This window comes from Balaenoptera ricei, chromosome 5 (genome assembly GCF_028023285.1).
Source record: "Balaenoptera ricei isolate mBalRic1 chromosome 5, mBalRic1.hap2, whole genome shotgun sequence".
NCBI classification, from domain to species: Eukaryota; Metazoa; Chordata; class Mammalia; order Artiodactyla; family Balaenopteridae; genus Balaenoptera; species Balaenoptera ricei.
Window position 1 is genome coordinate 93,479,464 of NC_082643.1, and position 12,682 is coordinate 93,492,145.

At 37.1% G+C, this 12,682-nt stretch overlaps 1 pseudogene; it reads right to left on the reverse strand.

The window, feature by feature from the left end:
• LOC132366569 (cytosolic beta-glucosidase-like) overlaps positions 1-12,682 on the reverse strand; it is a 138,474-nt pseudogene that overhangs the window by 85,469 nt on the left and 40,323 nt on the right.

Genomic DNA, 12,682 nt, shown 5'->3' on the forward strand with positions numbered 1-12,682 from the left:
GCATCCAATCTGCTATGGTCTCAAAATGGCCATCCCATCTGCCAATGCCACCTCATAACCCTAGTGCCTACCACCCACCAACTCAGCCTCTCAGCTCCTTAATTCCAAACATCCCTGAGAGAGGAAGGCAGTTGAGCAGGATTATCTTTTTTAATGAAGTTAGACAAATTATATGTCACAGGAAAATAAGTCTTTGCCTCATCTACTCAGCTGTGGCCAAGAGCAGAGCAGGATTACGTAGAACAAAGAAATGGGGAAATTTGCTTAGAAGGGGATGTGGCTGAAACTTGCAAAGATGATGTCTCAGTCCATAAAATAACTACACTGGAATTCTCCTAGTCAAACTGTAAATGTCTTAACATAGAATTAATTTTGACTAAGTGCCCACCATGTGTCAAACATATAACTCTCTAGGTTCACTCCTCGCTAGACCCACACCACCAATTTCTTTCACTGACCTATCTTCTCTTGACATACTGACTGTGTTAGTTTCCTATTGCTGCTCTAATAAATTACCACAAACTTAATGACCTAAACCAACACTGAGTTATTATCTTACAGTTCCAGGCATCAAATGTCCAAAATGGTTCTCACTGAGCTAAAATCAAGATGTCAACAGAGCTGTATTCCTCCTGAAGGCTCTCAAGGAGAATCCATTTCCTTGCCTTTTCCAGCTTCTAGAGGCTCATGGCCCCTTCTTCCATCATCAAAGCCAGCACTGAAACACCTTGTCTCCTGTCTGACCTCTGCTTCAGTCCTTATATCTTCTCTCTCTGGCTCTGATCCTCTTGCCTCCCTTTTTTAAGGATCTGTGTGATTACAGTGGTACCATCCAGATAATCCAGGATAATCTTCCCATCTAAAGATCCTTAACTTAATCACATCTGTGAAGTCCCTTTTACCATGTAAGATAATATATTCACAGTTTCTAAGAATTAAGACATGGACACTTTGAGGGGCCATTATTCAGCCTACCTCACTGCCCAACATAGAGTAGGAGATTAATAAATGTTTCTTTAGTTATTTACTTAACTACCATTCCTGCTAACTGTGCTCATATTTTAAATCTTAAAGTGCAAAAGAAATTCTGCATAACCATTCCTTTTCCTTTTTGTTTCCAATACTTGGGTCTTTTGCTAATCACCTGAAACTTACATTTGCGACAGATATGAAAATGCACTTGAACAGTTGAGAAATACAGAAAAATGTGATTTCAGTTGCCAGCTCAATCTCTTCTTGTTAAACCTCAAAAACTTGACATTTGAAAGAGAAAGACTGTGTAACAGTTCCATTTTGTAAAATATTCTTCCAGCTTGGGAACACAGGATTTTACTTACAAGTTTCTAAATGTCCTCTCATCAAGCTTTAAAATAGGGAGTCAAATACAAAAACAGGAGTTTCTTGGAAAAGATAGTGACAAGGGTTCTCTAATTCTTTACATGCTCTTTGAGAAAATGTTTAAACAGAGAAAACAAATGATGGCCTTTCTGATCTGAAACAGTTCCAATTGCTTCAACAGATCACTGCACAAGAGTGAGCAACCACTTATTGAAATTCTGCCTACTGGAAGCACTTCCATTGCCCTTTCGTTCATAGAAAAGTCTGTAATGTTAATCAGCTATGGCTTTACAAAAGCTGGTGCCAAACATGAAAAGCTTAGTGCTGGGAGCACGTGATCCCCACGTGAGAATTGCACAAGTGAATCCTTCACATTGTCCAGGTGGCCCCAGTGACTCCAGCTACCACCACCACCACCCTCTAGCTTTTCTGCTGCCCTGCTCTTGCATTCCTGATCTACAGTGAGCTCCATGAACTCCTGTGTGTCTTAAGGTGGTGTTAAATCACTGGATATGTTGACGTATTGGTACAGGTCCACAATCCTTTATCTGAAAATCTTGGCAGCCATGTGTTCAGAATTTGAGGATTTTTAGAAAAGAAACAGAGTACATATTATGTATTAAGTTTAACACCCCCAGTGGGTGTGGGTCAGTATCCCTTAATATTTCCACAGTAAAATAGATAAATAATCTCACCAAGCAAAATGAACTGAGATGATAAAAAACTTTCCCATCAACTCAGGTCAGCTTTTGCTGCTAAATCTGTTTTAGAGAGCTTACTAACTTACTAAACCTAAACTTACTAAAAAGGATTCAATATTCAGAACCTTTTGGATTTTAGAACTTCACATAAGGGATTATGGACCTATATTACAAGTTGGTGGGGTTTTCTTTTCTAATTTTTATGTTGTTTACCATCCAAATGGAAGCTCAGTTAAAAATTCCAAACTGCTAGAATCATAGGCTAGAACAGTGGAAAGAGTTTTAGTAATTCAGTGCTTCCACCTGATGTTACCAACAGGGAAACTGTAGCACAAAGAATACAAGTGGTTTGATGAGGTTGTAAATGTCTCTGGATCCTACTTTCTGACATCAGACAGACCTAGGTTGAACTCAGCTCTAATTAAATTTGTCATCTTGGCAAATTTACGCCCAGCCTTACACCCCAGATTACCATGATTCCCTCTGTTTAGGGAGGGCCCTCTTTCACAGGGCTGTTCAGAGCACTAAATTTGCAAAAGCAGGTAGTGAGTTGCACATACTACATGCTCAATAAAAGGCAACCATTACTGCCCTTAGAGTGATCTGTATGGTTATTATTGACCTAATTCAAATAAATTCTGTTAAGTGTTTACTGAATTCATCCCTGCAAGATACTGTACTAGGTCACAGGGGTGAACAAGGCAGAATTATCTCCTTTTTACCCTGTAAAAAATTCCAGGGATTCTCTTATGTTCATTATGAGTATGTAGACAGAGTCCCTGACACAGAGTAGACACTTAATATATGTTTGTTGGGTTGACTTAAACTCAAAGTGCTCACAGTCTAGCAGGGGATTTAATAATGCCAAGAGTGAAGAATGTAAGAAAGACCCTAAGAGTTTTTCAAAGTGCTATGGGAATTTTTTTTTAAGATTCCTTTTATCTTGGAATAGGGAAAGACTCTAAAGAAGAGGAAACATTTGTGCTAACCCTTAACAGTAGAATAAACATTCAGCGGGTATAGTTGGGAGTTTTTTTAAAAGGCCAATCCAGGCAGGAGGAAGAGCTTAAGAAAATTTCTACAAAGGTGGAAAATCGCATAGCATGTTTAGTAAGTAATGGGTTATGTGCTTAGGGCCTTGTGTGGAGGAATTGCATGGACCACGTGCATGGGTGATTCAGCCTTGAATGCTTCAGAGGTGAGATAAGACTAAGTCAAAAACTGGAATGATATATGAAGGAGTTTAAATGACAGAAAAAAAATTTTTATCTTGCTTTGCTTTAGCAGGAGATGATGCAAGCCACCATGACTTGGGCCAAGCTTTCAGAAAATTGCTATGGTGGCATTTTGTATGAAGGATTAAAGGACAAAGAAAGAGAGTGAAAGTAGGTATAACCGTCAAGGGTATATCAAAAACATCTAAACTAGGGCAGGGACAGAGAAGAAGTCTAGAAGGGGAGAAGTTAAAAAGGCATAAGAAGAATGGATCATATTTGGCAACCAATTAGATGTAAGAAGCAAAGAAACGAGAAGATTCAAAGATTACTCTTAGTTTTTAATCCTTGAGGGATATGATGGTGCCAGAGAAAAGAGAGGGTACAGATGATAGATTAGAATGGTGGAAAATTACGAGTTAACTTTTAAACTGAATAACAAATTACCTACTGTTCAAAGTCAAAAAATAAAACTGGCAGGTGATGCCAAGAAAGTAGACCTTCAACCAAGAGTGGTTAAAAAAAGGGGCTAATGTCTTTAGAATCAAGTCATGAACCTGCTAATCTTGCATTGTCCTTATCTGGGGGAGGCTACTTTAAGGCCACATGCTACGGGTGAGTCCATAAATTGTGGTTCCATTTCACAATGCAGAGATTTTCCCACATTACAGTGCAAGTGCACAAGTCCACCTAGGAACTGTTATCACAGGTTGTTCTCACTATGTAGGAAATCAGATAACTTACTCAAAAAGAACCCCTCAATATCTATGCCGGCCCCTTGGGCTGGAAGTGTAGTGAGGCAAGCAGGTGACTTCACGCACAACCTTGCTGTTGTGAGGTGCTGAAAGTACATGCCTCTCAAATTTTCCACGTTAGGTCCCTCCTTGCCTCACCTAGTCCCAACCCTGGGAGTAATGTGAAATCTTTTCCAGAACAAAGGAGCAATAACGGTTCTTTATTGAGAAGTCTTTAAATTGTGACGCAGGGGTTACAAAGCTTTTCCTATAAAGGACCACATAGTAAACATTTCAGGCTTTGCATGCTGTACTGTCTTTGCCCCAACTATTCAATTCTACCAATTACATTGGGAAAGCAACCAACTATACGTAATGAATGGGCACGGTTGTATTGCAATAAAACTTTATTTAAAAAAAAATAGGAATCAGGCCAAGTTTGGCCTCAGGTCATAGTCTGCTAACCCTGTTGTGTGGAAGGAGCTAGCCAGACCTTAGGCTTAAATTCCGGATCCACCAAAAAATACAAATTTACAAAATATCTGGATTTGAACATGCACCTCTGTAAAATGTGATACTTATATCTTCCTCATTGATTTGGGGGGTTTAGAGAAAATGTATGTAAAATGCCTTATAAATAATAGGCTTTCGAATAGGGCAGTAGTCTTTTTCATTACAAGGCATAACATGAATAATAACTAACACCTACTGAATGCTTTTATGCTATACCAGCTACTACTGTGTAAAGCACTTTAAAAGATTATTTCATTTAATCTTCCAACAACACTCTGAAGTAGGAGCTATTACAGTATCCCTTTCTACTCATGGGGAAACTGAGGCACCAAGTGATGCCCAGGAGATGCTTACATAGATCATGTGACGTCACTGGCACTTAATCCCAAGTAAACAGATTCCAGGGGGCTCTTGTGCTAACCTCTGTGCTAGTTAATTAGCTCCACTAATTCAGCTTCAATTGAAATGCTCAGAATCTCCTCAAGTTCCACAGGGCTTTTCATGACTCATCACAGCATAACACAACTCAAAATAGTTTACACACGACTTTTGGAAATTCACCTTCAGGTCAACAGTCAAATAACATCTTGCATAAATAAAACACTTATTCCAACCCCCTTCCTGCCCATCTATTTCCACCCCTCCCAACAAAGATCTCCAGTTGAGGGAAGCTAGAATAGTCCTGAGAAAGCTAATGCAAACCCATTTCAAAAACTTTATCCTATAATCACTCTAAAACTTGCAATTTCAAAGCTACACTGGAAAATAGCATCCTGGATTAATTATGCCAGGCTGTAGCAATAACCTTGAATTAAAGCTGCAACCTTCTATTTTTAAGAAACACTTGCCTTTCTGGTTGATGAAACCTGTCGTCCCATCAGGTAACAGACGTGACCAGGAAAGAGAGAAGTGGTAATGAGTCAATCCAAGCTGTTTGATACATTTCAAACCTTCTTCCCACAGAGTGTAGCTGCCACAAGCTACATCGCCAGTCTGGTTCTTGAAAACTCTGTCTCTTCCCTGATGGGTGAATGTGTCCCAGACACAAGGGCCTTTTCCATCTGTATCCCAGCCTCCTGAGAAAAAGAAGAAAATGAAACAGTTACACTCTTGACATCAAGAGGCATATGTGGAATGTAAATATTTGTCACTCAAAGAACATCCCTCATTAACTCAATGTATCATATTAATAGCTTTAAAATATGCCTTTAAGATAACATGCATGAGTGGGTTATGTGTTCAGCTGTCCTTGATCCCTGAAGCTGACTGGTGGCAAATGAAAAATTGTTGCATAATGCCGTGGCATAGCAGGCTTTCACGGTTCATTATCTGAAGATCTCCCAGCTGGTAGACAGAGGCAGGGCTCAGCTTATGAGTGTCTGAATTTAAAACATCTCCTCCTTGTGAACATTTCTCCTGGCCATGACTGACATGCCTTGTCCTCGTTGTGCACAAAGCAGTCTCGGGACCTTATCTTTGACCCTTCACACCTGAACCCTAGCCTCCTGTCATCTGACCACGGAGCCTGAGATGGTCCAGTCAACTATTGTGGAGAGGAGGTTAGTTTTTGCCATTGTTGGGATGATATTGGTATCCTACATTCATTCCTTCATACCTCCCTTAATTCAGCAAATGCAATGTGTCAGGCTCTATGCTAAGCACAGTGGCTACCACGGTGAACTCTGCTGTGCTTCAGGTCCTTGGAGAACTTACACGCGATTATAAAACAGCCAATGCAAGGACCATTGCATGAAAGCCAGGGAGGGGCGTTTATCCAGATGTGGGCAGGAGTCCGAAGTCTCTTAGACAAATGGCTTCTAGACTGAAATCTAAAGGAAATGTTGACTCATCAAGGTGAATTTCTCAGAGGTGGGAGTGGGGGGAAAATTTAAAAGAAAGAGGAGCCAGGGTCAGAATAAGCCCAGAGGTAAGAGAGAGTGTCACACATTAAAGGGACAGAAGGTAAAAAATTACATTAGATTTGAAATCCCTGTTCACATAGAAATTTTGTTTAAAATGGTAGTTAGAATCCATTTTATGGTATAAAGGAGTAATGTTAACAATCTCATGACTCCCTAATTCTACTTCTAAGGGCATACGTTAGAGGAACGCTCATGTATTTTCACAAAGAGATTATATGAGATTATTGAGGCAGAGTTTTTTGTAATAACAAAATCCTGGAAACAACCTGTTTCCTATCAACAGTAGAACAGATCATTAATTTTGGGTATATCCATAGAGAGGAAACACTAATCAGCTGTTAAAGTGAATGAATCAGAGCATAGATAGCCCTCTGCTCTGGTCTGAATGTTTGTGTCCCCTCAAATCCAGAGGTTGAAATCCTAACACCCAATGTGATGGTATTAGGAAGTGCGGCCTTTGGGATGTGCTTAAGTCATGAGAGTGGAGCCCTCCTGAATGAGATTAGTGCTCCTAAAAGGAGACCCCACCATGCTCCCTAGCTCCTTCTGCCCCGTGAGGATACAAGAAGTCTGTAATGTGGAAGAGGGCCCTCACCTGGCCATGCTGGCACCCTAATCCCCAACATCCAGCATCCAGAACTGTGAAGAATAAATGTTTGTTGCTTACAAACCCCCTAGTTTATGGTATTTTGTTAGATCAGTCCAAATGGACTAAGACATCCTCGAAACTATAATATCAAACAAACAAACAAAAAAAATCAAGATTCAAAAGAATGTGTACAGGAATGAATACATGGAGCACAGGAGATTTTTATGGCAGTGAAACTACTAAAACTGTATATGGATTTTCCACTGTGCTGTGGGTCTGCTCCCCTAACCCTGACTTGTTCATGGGTGAACTGTATTCTGTATGGTACTGTAATAGTGGATACATGACATTATACATTTGTCAAAGCCCATAAACTGTGAACTTTATTTAATAATAATGTATCAATATTCGCCCATCATTTGTAACCAACGTCCCACACTAATGCTAGATGTTAATAGTAGGGGAAATTGGGGGAATGGGATATATGAGAACTCTGTACTTTCTGCTCAATTTTTCTATAAATCTAAAATTGCTCTAAAATATAAAGGTTATTAATTTTAAAAAGAATATATACAGTACTTTTATCATGTTTTTTGCAAAATATGTAAAACAAAACATGGATTTTCTGAACACAGACATATGAGGTAAACATACAACAGCATGCCTGGGGATGATCAATTCAGGCTGGTGGTTGTCTTTGAGTAGAAAATGGAGGGAAATGGAAACAAGGAGGAGCCTGAGGGCCCTTTGCATCTCTTATGTTTCACTCCTTAAGCTGGCTAACAGGTATATGAGAGGCTGTTGATTACATTATCCACAATCCTTTTTACATACCTAAAATAGTTTGTAATGACTTTCATGTAAGAAAGGAAGTCACAGCTAGAGTAAATAGACTAAAGCAATTATAGAAAAGTTTTTTCGATCCTCATATAGCATTTACTTACTCATATTTTTTGCACAATTCTAATAGGATTAGATGTAGTCTCCAGATCAACAAAAAGACAACCTGGGCTATAATTTATGGGAGAGAACCATAAGGAGACAGGAGAGGCTGCTAAAAGAAGGAGCTCTGACAAAAGCAAAAACGACAGTTGATATCAAGGTAGGGTACTAAAGATCTATACAAAGAAATCATGAATATTAAAAATTGTACACTGGAGCCATGTCAAATAGAGGCAAAAAGTTTTATACATCCCAATGGCTCTCAAGTTATGTCTGTACATAGGGTTTAGAGGGAGGAAGAAAAAGAATACTGGTATTCAATCTCAGAATGAAATAGGTATGAATATTAAAATGCAATTTTGGTCAAGCATGGTGCTTATAGTTTTGGTTAATAGATTTACAATAAATGAAGAAGCTTAACCTCAGAGAGTTTAGGCATAGTGTATTGGTAAATGTTAACAAGTGGCTATATGTTAAAAATGTATATACCTATATGTATATATGTTTATTATAAATTTTATTGATATAAAGGACGTGTAATACACCATCTCCAAGTAATAATATGCAATGCTCTTTACTGTAAATTCCTTATAGCCAATTGATTCTCATACAATGCTTGTTTAGATTTTTGCCAAACTCTTATATCGGGAGACAAACTGCAACATACAATCTGACAAATATGAGTAGTCCTCACATGACTGTTGACTGATATCTTTGCTTAAATTAACAAGCACAATGAAAGGAAAATAACAAAGATGTACCAGAATTTCACTTGTTCATCAGTGACATGAGCAACTTCTTTGCTGAATTGGATAATAGTTTTCAAACAGCAGAAGAATATTTCCTTGAATTTTTTGTCCTACTCACAATATAACAGTTACAGACATGACACACAAAAATTTACTTTTTCCACTGGTATAAATACTTATACATGATCAATTTCAAGCAACCAATGTGACAGCACTGAAGGCAGAGTTGCAAAAAGATGAGGAGTGGCACATCATTATATAGTATTTCTTCTACACAGATACAAGAAATCTAAACAGCTTCAAGGGCATAGCTAATAATAAATGTAGTAAAATATTGAGGAAGTATGGATTTTGAGTATTTATTACCCCTTTTTAATATAAGTTATTTACTTATAAGTTTATGTAATTGAATTTTTAATGCTGGCTGTGTTTAAGAATCAGCTCATATAAAATTGCTGAAAACTTAACAGTAGGCACTGGTGAGCCAGTACAAGCTGGCTTCACCACATTACTGATTGTGACTTGCCTAAGATCACACTCTTAGTAAGTAGTAGAACCAAGATGTCTCTCCAGATCTGTCTGACGTTGAAGTCCAAGTCCTTCCATTGGACCACACTGCTCTTAGTAATAATGACTGACTAATGAAGGAAGAGTCATCTGATGCCCATGCTACTTAATTTATGAAGCCTAAGAAATGCATAACATGACTTACACATTTTGGAAAACAGTCCATCTGAAGTGCTTAAAACAAGTTTTGACAATTGCAAGAGGTAAATGTCATTTAGCAGGAAAATGTACTTATGTAGAGTAGCTCATTCTAGATGTATACTAGATGAAGCACATGTAAACAACATTGTTTCTATGAGAACTAGAATATGAATTGCAAATTAACTATTATAAGTGAAATTTTGATTTAAAAATATACAGTGGCCTTTAAAAAAATAAAAAACTTATATAGTGGCCAGTACTCATTAGTACTTGAATGTAAATTTTCCTGAATGAATGATATTAATAACTCATTTGTTCATTAGGGATCTTCTCAAGATGTAATTATGTCCACATATTAAAAGTTTATTGTTCTTTATGAGGAACAAGACTACCGTTTCCAGGCAGACTACCTATCCTGAGCAATCCTTCAAACAACTACAATTGCCAGATGGAATATGGGAAATGTATTGTTAAATGTGCCATAGATCTGGCAGGATGTTAGGGAACCCAAAATCAAAGTGAGAGGTAATTCAGAAGCATAAGTGAGTAGCGATACAGGCTCAAAGTGAGAGGTAATTCAGAAGCATAAGTGAGTAACGATACAGGCTTTTGTCCTGAGAGCATCTGAGAAGGCCAGATGATGTGAGCTTGCATTTTAATGGCCTGTGGGACAAGGAAGAAAAGAGACAAAGTCTAAAGCTCACCAAAATGGGAAGCCTGTGGTAAGATGCTCACATAAGTCTGATGATGCAAGGACTTCACATACAGTGCCAGAATAAACAACAAGCTCTGCCTAAGAAAGAGACAACAAAGCAGCTAGCCTGTGGGAGAGAAATTACTCCTCAATATTTGTAACCACAACTCAGCTCTCAAACCATTAATTAAGTGTGAGAATGGAAAAAGATTTTAGCAGACATACGAGCTCTGACAGGATACTGGAAAAAATTTTTCCTCTCATTGGATATTACTGGAGGATAAATTTCTCCAAAACAATGATGTAAACCAAGAAAGAGAAGGATCCAGGATCCAGGAAATGAGGAATCTGGCAGAAGAAATCTGTGGAATGATGTAGCTGTGCAGCAAACCCAAGGAGTAACCAGTCCATGGGAAACCAGCCTATTTCCCATAGCCTATTTCTTCAAGAATATTATACTACTAGAATATTTAGTTTGATTTTTTCAAATTTTAAAAAATTTACTAGAGAATTGTCAACATGCACAATAGTACAGTGAAGCCCCATGTACTTGTGGTTCAGCTTCAGCAGTTTCCAACTTTTGCCAACCTTGTTTCATCTTTAGCCCACCGATGCTTCTTCATTTAATCTACACACATTTCAGTATACCCTCTAGCTGACAAGAATATTTCTAACTGGGGTAAAACACACATCACATAAAGCTTACCACCTCAACCATGTTTAAGGGTACAGTTATGTGGCATTAAGTACATTCACATTGTTGGGCAATCATCACCATCTATCTCCAGAACTCTTTTCATTGTGTAAAACTGAAGCTTTGTAACAACTTAGCAATTATTCCCATTCTAACTGTGCATGGGGGTGGTGAAAGTGGGAAGGAAGAGGGAGAAAAAGTGGACAAATGGGTAAATCTTCATCTTTCACAGGGAGAAGTCAATAGGTTATGCCTACAACAGGAAAAAAAAACTCAAAAACTAGTAATATAAGCATGATATTTAACATATAGAAGTCAATGTCAAAAGGATTAACCAAAAGAATTAAAAGGGATTTCCTCTAGAGAGAGGAACATGGAAGAGAACAAGGGATTGATGGTTTCTGAAACAGTCTTGTTTTGACTCTTTAAATTATTTTGCTATATTAACTTTAGTTAGCATGAAGATGAATTTAAGAAATTATATTAAACATTAGAAAAGATGGCATAGAAAATAGACATTATTAAATATGTGGATAATCTAAACAAGCTATTAAAGTATAAAACAATAATAAAATGTCTGTTTTGTGAGAATTAAAAAGAATAACTAGATAGAACTAAAATGCTGGGCCAAAAAAAAAAAAAAAAATATATATATATATATATATATATGTATATATATATATATATATATGTATATATATATATATATATGTATAAGCACCAAGGTAAGAAATCAGAGTTAAAGTGTTCTCAGATTCATAAACTGTCTAGAAAGGGACTAAAGATATTGATTAACATTTTACTTTGTTATATTTTATATTCAGGTTAAAATTTCTAGGGTAAGCACTTAAAGAAAAAAATGTAATTTCTTTTTAAAGACAAGTCCAACACATATATAGCAAGTCTGTGCCAGGCTCTGTTCTAAGCATTTTATATATATTGATGCTTCGCAACAATATTATGAGTAACTGCAATTATTATCCCCATTTTTGGGTAAGGAAACTGAGAAATGAAGAGGTTAAATTAATTTGCCTAGATCAGTTTGTACTAAAGCTGAGATTCTGACTCAGACAGTTGAATTCCAGAGCCCATGCTCTTAACCATTACGCTAAATGAGGAAAACTAAATACATTTAAAAGAGGGCAGGAAAATAATAAAAAGTAAACAAATAAATAAGAAAAATAAAAGCATAAAATAAGATGGTATGACAAGATATATAATCACTTATAACAATATATCAATGGGCTATACTCCCCAGATAGAAGACAGAGATTGTCAGACTATATGTATTTTTTAAATTCAGTGACATACTGTTAACCAACACACCTAAGACATAAGAATATAAAAACATTGAAAGTCAAAATATAGAGAAAGATATCCACCCGCCAAAAAAGTGAAGGACTTCAAGGAGGGAAAAAAAAGCACTAGAGATAAGGTGGGTCACCACATAATAACAATGCTGTTTTAAATACGTATGCATCTAAGAATCTGGTTTCAAAACATGTGAAGCAAAAATTGACACAACTGAAATGTAAAGTTGGGAAATACACCTCCATAACCCAAAACTCCACCTTTGGTTTTAATCAACCCAAGTTCTAGCAAACATTTAAAGAACAAAACCAATAAACTTTACTCTTTCATGAATTATTCCAAAAAATAAGAAAGAAAGAATTCCTCAACTCATTTCACATGGTTAGAATAACCTTGGTACTAAAACCTCTCTCAGCAGCTCAACCAAGAGAGAATAAGGATAGCATTTATTAACAAACTTGATCTAATTGATATATATGACATTACACAAAAATGAATGCTACAACTGAAAAATATACATTGTTTTCATGCAAACAAAAACATCATGAAAGCTGAGCACAAATTGGTCCATAA